This window comes from Gorilla gorilla, chromosome 4, assembly GCF_029281585.2.
Source record: "Gorilla gorilla gorilla isolate KB3781 chromosome 4, NHGRI_mGorGor1-v2.1_pri, whole genome shotgun sequence".
Taxonomy (NCBI): domain Eukaryota; kingdom Metazoa; phylum Chordata; class Mammalia; order Primates; family Hominidae; genus Gorilla; species Gorilla gorilla.
In genome coordinates this window covers 121159434-121165727 of record NC_073228.2, presented here as the reverse complement: position 1 = coordinate 121165727, position 6294 = coordinate 121159434, and the positions used below count along the sequence as shown (strand labels likewise).

Below are 6294 nucleotides of genomic sequence, written 5' to 3'. Positions count from 1 at the left end.
CCCCACCAGAGCAGCTAGATACAGAGTGTCAATTGGTGCATTCACAAACCTTGAGCTAAACACAGGGTGCTGAATGTTGCGTTTACAATCCCTGAGCTAGATACAAAGGTTCTCCACGTCCCCATCAGATTAGTTAGATGCAGAGTTTCGACACAGAGGTTCTCCAAGGCCCCACCAGAGCAGCTAGATACAGAGTATCGATTGGTGCATTCACAAACCTTGAGCTAAACAGGGGGTGCTGATTGGTGTGTTTACAAACCTTGAGCTAGATACAGAGTACCAATTGGTGTATTTACAATCCCTGAGCTAGACATAAAGGTTCTCCACATCCCCACCAGAGCAGCTAGATACAGAGTGTCCATTGGTGCACTCACAAACCTTGAGTTAAACACAGGGTGCTGATTGGTGTATTTACAATCCCTGAGCTAGACATAAAGACTCTCCACATCCCCACCAGACTCAGGAGCCCAGCTGGCTTCACCTAGTGGATCCTGCACTGGGGCTGCAGGTGGAGCTGCCTGCCAGTCCTGCGCTGTGCACTCGCATTCCTCAGCCCTTGGGTGGTCGAAGGGACTGGGCGCCGTGGAGTAGGGGGTGGTGCTCGTCAGAGAGGCTCGGGCCACACAGGAGCCCATGGAGTGGGTGGGAGGCTCAGGCATGGCGGGCTGCAGGTCCCAAGCCCTGCCCCGCGGGAAGGCAGCTAAGGCCCGGCGAGAAATCGAGCACAGCGCTGGTGGGCCAGCACTGCTGGGGGACTCAGTACACCCTCCGCAGCCACTGGCCCCGGTGCTAAGTCCCCCATTGCCCGGGGCCAGCAGGGCTGGCTGGCTGCTCCGAGTGTGGGGCCCACCAAGCCCACGCCCACCCGGAACTCCAGCTGGCCCGCAAGTGCTGCAGGCAGCCCCGGTTCCCGCCCGTGCCTCTCCCTCCACACCTCCCTGCAAGCTGAGGGAGTGGGCTCCAGCCTTGGCCAGCCCAGAAAGGGGCTCCCACAGTGCAGGGTGGGGCTGAAGGGCTCCTCAAATGCCACCAAAGTGGGAGCCCAGGCAGGGGAGGTGCCGAGAGCAAGCGAGGGCTCTGAGGACTGCCAGCATGCTGTCACCTCTCACTGAGACTTTAGGATATTGAGCTATTGCAATTTGTTACACATTTTCTTTGATTTTCAAAACCTCTGAAAGAGGAAAAGGTCACACAGTAATCAGTAGCTACGTGACCTTTAGACAGTCACAATACTTGCTTGGGTATTGGTTTCCTAATCTGGAAGGTGAAAGAATTACAGATGATCTACATCTACAATCTGCTATTTCTATAAATTGAAGTAGCCTGCTAATAACACAAATGGATCTCAGCATAATTACAGAAAAGTATAAAACTTCCATAATGTAAAATCACACCAGCCTAGTCCCTCAGGGGAACTACTGGTTTGTCATTTGATTGCAGGGGCACACAGTGCAAATATTTCAAAGCTGCATTCTGAAGGGCTATGGGGCAATGCTGTGCTAATGTGGACTTCGGCATCAAATCCCTTTGAGCGATTATTTTAGAGAAATAGGAAATTTAACTAAATGTGAAAATAAGATTCCTTGAAGTGGAGGAGGACTGAAAATGTAGGCAAAAAAAAAAAAAAAACTTAGGTGGAATTAATTTAACTTTTGGCAAAATCTGTGTGAGGGGATAAGAAAGGAAGGTGTGGGTGGCATGGCCCATAGCAAATAATTCATTCCCTTGAAAGCAGAAAGAGCAGGTCAAATACATTTTAATGTACTATTTTCCAAAGGAAAGGAGTGAAATAAAGTTCCGAGGAGCATAAACATTAAAAGTATATTATGTAAAGCTATATTTAGTCATAAAATCAACATGTTTTATATAATTAATTTTGAACTCCACTTTATCTGGGCAATAATTTTAAATTTAATAGTTACATTTAGGTTTCAATGCTTTACTTTTATTCCAATTGTCTCTAAGAGTTGTTTAATTTAAGTCTTGGTGAAACAAACTTTGTTACAGGATAAATAATCCAGTTATTAGGGGTATAGGTAGACCTGGTATCTTATCATTATGAGGCTCTTCCTCGTGATCCAAGGGCATGATGACGCTTCACTCCAGTATGTGTAGTCAGATTGCAGTGCAAGGCTTGTTGAGCTAACCAGAGAATTTCCTGCTAAAATGCATCCTTTTAAACTAAAAAGGTACATTAGATCAGAAAACAGGTTGCTTCTCAGACATAAATTAGACCTTTCCAGCAGGACTTGCACATATTTTAAACTAGCAAACAAAATAAAACTTTGGACAAATTCTGTATTCTTCAATTTACATTGCTTCATTCTATCAGATAAATTGTTTGGTTTTCCAGATTCGCTTTACATCCTTACTGTCTGTCCTATGGTGCTGACTATGTAGGGTATATCAACAGGATCGAATTGCCTTGAATCTCTAGTGGAATGTTGTGAAAGGAAGCTGAGGCAGAGAGAAAGCTGAGACAACATGCTCCATAGTGCTCTGAGGAATGGTAGTAATTGTGGCCCTGACTCTAGGTTACATGCTAACTATCTGACATTGTTATACAGAAAAGGAGAAGGCACAATTATAAATGCAGAATGGAAATACATAAATTGCAGAGACAGGAAGAAACTGAAGCAAATTTTTAATAAGAAGCAGAGGCAAGAGGCCACTAGCTCCACAAAGAATGGAGAAAGCAGTCTTGGCTCAGCTCTTTTGTGTTATCCAGTCACATTTTGCTTTCAATGCTTGGAGCTTTGTAAACTCTATAGCACCCCATATATTAGTTAAGGCTTTAGGTTGTAAGACATGACAGACTCTACTCAAACAAACTTGAACGAACAAATTAAGTAACATATTGGCTCATATGAATATCTATGGAATGTCTAGTATTGGGTATGGCTTGATTTAAGAATTTAATGATGTCAGTAGGAAATCTATCCAATTTTTTTTCTTCCTCTTAGCTCTCCTTTTTCCTAGTAGGCCTCATTCTCAGCAATGATAATCCTTAATGATCTTCAATGGTCTGAATCTCTAGAGAAAGAATCTTAATCAAGGTCCATATCAATCCCTCAAAAAAGAACTCTGATTGGCTTGGCTGAGTCATTTTGCTACTGATGGCTTAATTAATAATTCTAGAGAGATAGGGTATTCTGGTTGGCTTAGCATCATTGCCAAGCACCTTTGTACTACAGGTGAAGCTACGTGATTGGCAGTCCCATCAGGGTAGAGAAAGAAAAATCTAGAAATGAAAAACCTGCTGAGCAGACCAAGAAGGTAAAAAGATCTACATTCCATTATTCTGTTTTAGGGAATCAAACAATCACCACCCTTTTCTCCTTTCACAGCCCCTGACATATTTAATTCTTAAAAATGAATGAGTAAACAAAAATCAAAACACAAAACATTTTTGAGCACCTAGTAATTTTTGAGTTTAAGTTTATTGCTGAATTGGGGGAGTATATTAATAAACAGGTACAAAATTAAAATACAATGTGACAAGTGTGGTAGTAAGGTATACTGAAGATACACCAGAATATTTAGGTTGTCTCTAATTCCTTTAGTAAAACCTGCTTTCAAGTATATGCCATAAAAACCAACCTACACTATTTTCTGGGCTAATTACATTTTGAAAAGTACCAAAGCTAAATGGATGATCCTGTGATCAGATATGTAGCCAACGTTAGTAGCCTGGTAGAATTGTTTTAATAGATGTTGACAAAAAAAAAACATTTGGAGTAATAGAAAGGAAAGGGAAAGTGATGGTTATTGGGGACCTCCTAGATTCTTTTTAGCTGTCCATCTGACTCTTAAGATGGACTTGTTTGCTGTTACCTCAATTGTCTAAACAAACTGAAACAAACCAAAATGTGAAAGAGATCATGGCATAAGGTTTCCATTAACTTGACTGTATTCTGTCATGGCTATAGATGTTTTTATTGATGTGCTTCTCTCTGGTCCTCTGGATATTTCTGGAGAAGGCACAGAAATAATAGGTCCTCTTTTAGGTAGCCTCAGAGCACTTGCTTCTCTGCTGCCTTTGGCTACTTGGGTCTTCAGCATTCAAATGTAACTTTTGCCTCTTTACGTCATCTTGGATCCTGAGGAGGCCTGCTAGGAACAGGACATGTAAAAGGCAAATAAGTTTGAAAGGCTGTGGTCCAAGGCCATTTTTGTTGGCTATGAGCTGGGTCTCCAGAACCAAAGGGAATGTGCATCTCACTTTTGAATTGAAGGCGTTAATGCCCATGATGAAACTTAACTTTATTTGGGCAAGAGATGTGTTTATGTATACAATGCAAAGAACAACACAGTGACTCCTGGTAGTAAACCAAACGAAACCAGACCAAGAATCTTGAGAAAGGTAACTCCAGCGCATGGAAACAATGGCATGGTTTGTGCCAAATTCCAAAGCAATCTTTTGGCTAAGGCCATTGGACACAGAATCTGTATGATACTGTACCCCTTAAGGATTAAAAATAATAAAAAGTAAATAAATAAAAATGGATTTGTGCTGTTGTAAAAACACACATGCTGAACACACACATACACACATTTAACTTTTGCAATTGATTTTTGAATTATTTTTAAAAATTATAAGACCTATTTTAGGATCATAATTATCCTATATATTATAAATATATACTGAAATTGCTTAACAATCTCGATGTTGGGAGGCAATAAATCCTATTACATGTATAAGGTAAACATAATATGGCTAATTTTATAAAATATGGTCCTGTTGGAATTTGGCAGGCATATGGTAAATGTCAGTAACAGCTAGCGTCTTCCTATTCTTAAGAGTTATTTAACTTACAGGGTTTGTATGTATGTGTATGTTTGAGTGTGCATATATTATGTAAGTTTTATTCTTTTAACAGTTATATTTAACTTTTGAAAAACAAGTAGTTTAGATTTATTTTTATAGATTTGTTTTGTTTTCGGAAAAAAAAGTCACAGAAAAGAAAGTAGCAATCTCATCATCTGTTAATATTTTGGAGACTATAACACAAGTATCTCTTTATGCATATACATCATGTTATTTCACAATTAATTTAATAATGAGTACTTTTATAATAGGATTTTTTCCTTTCCTAACAGACAAGGGTAAAGTACTGTGTTAGGATTTATCTCTACCTTTTTACTTAGGCCAATGTTTACATTTCATACCCAAATAACTCTTGAAAGGGCCACTAGCTTTACATCCAGTTTATTCTTATCTTCGCTTGAAAAATGTGAAAGAGAGTGTATGTTTAACTTCTCCACAGTAACACCAACTGTGTGTTGAAATGCCTAGGCCTAGTAAAGAAAGCCATTTGATAGGAATACAAAAATTGTCAGATAAATGTCAATTTATGGCTCTATAAACAGTCGATCTGTCCAGAAAGTGTGTACTGATTGAGTCAGTTTTGACAGATGAAGAGCACTCACTGAAGATCCTATCCTGGGAAACATCCTTCATTAATATTTACATTTCTCTTGACAGTGCAGTTGCTGTAAGCATAGGGTGGGTAAATATAGCCCGCATCTGGCTAATATACATAGTCATGGGGCTGCATTTGTCTCAGAATCCAAATGCTTCGGGTAAGAATATGGGGCTGATTGTTTCTGTGGACTGCTTGGAAAGAATTAATTTAAGCAAGGAAAACTCCATGACACTTATTTGAATGAAGGGGGACATTTATAACCAGTTAACCTGTGGTTGTAAGAGAACAAAAGATAGCTTTAATTCTCATCCCCCACCTCATTTTCTTTTTCTTCTTCATTTTTTATTCTGCTGTGAGCAGTCACGAAAAATATGCCTGGTCAATAAGGGGCAAGTAAAATTGGAGGGGTTGCTATAGGAACACACAAAGTGATGCAGAGCAATAACCACTCTAATTTATACTGTGTTTTCACGTTGTATTTCCTTTGCAGTTAAACTCAACTTCAGAAGACTTTCCTTAAGAAAAAGGCTACTTGAAATGCAGGAGACTCTTTCTAAGACAATTTTATGTACTAACTTTAAAAATAATAAATCCTAAATCTGAGTAGTGCTACAAGCAGGAAACCGGTATTTCTCCTATTCATGCCATTATATTTTCAATGCATTTTGACCAAAATCATTTTTGCACAGTGAAAGACCTGGGAATGCATTTTAATAGTGATGAAAGCATGAGTAATGAGGAGTGCTGCCTGAAGCAGTCTGAGCTCGCATCTCCTCAGCTGCTCTCTTCCATTTTGACAGGTAGCATCTATATTCCAGCCCTGAGACCCTTCTCATTCCCAATTCTGTTGAATTATCCCACTCAGAAA

The 6294-nt window shown here is 39.8% G+C and overlaps 1 pseudogene; it reads left to right on the top strand.

Annotated features, from left to right (window-relative positions):
* The first annotated feature begins 3919 nt into the window (after positions 1 to 3919).
* Positions 3920 to 4492, top strand: LOC101125200 (large ribosomal subunit protein eL33-like; annotated as a pseudogene).
* Positions 4493 to 6294: the final 1802 nt, after the last annotated feature.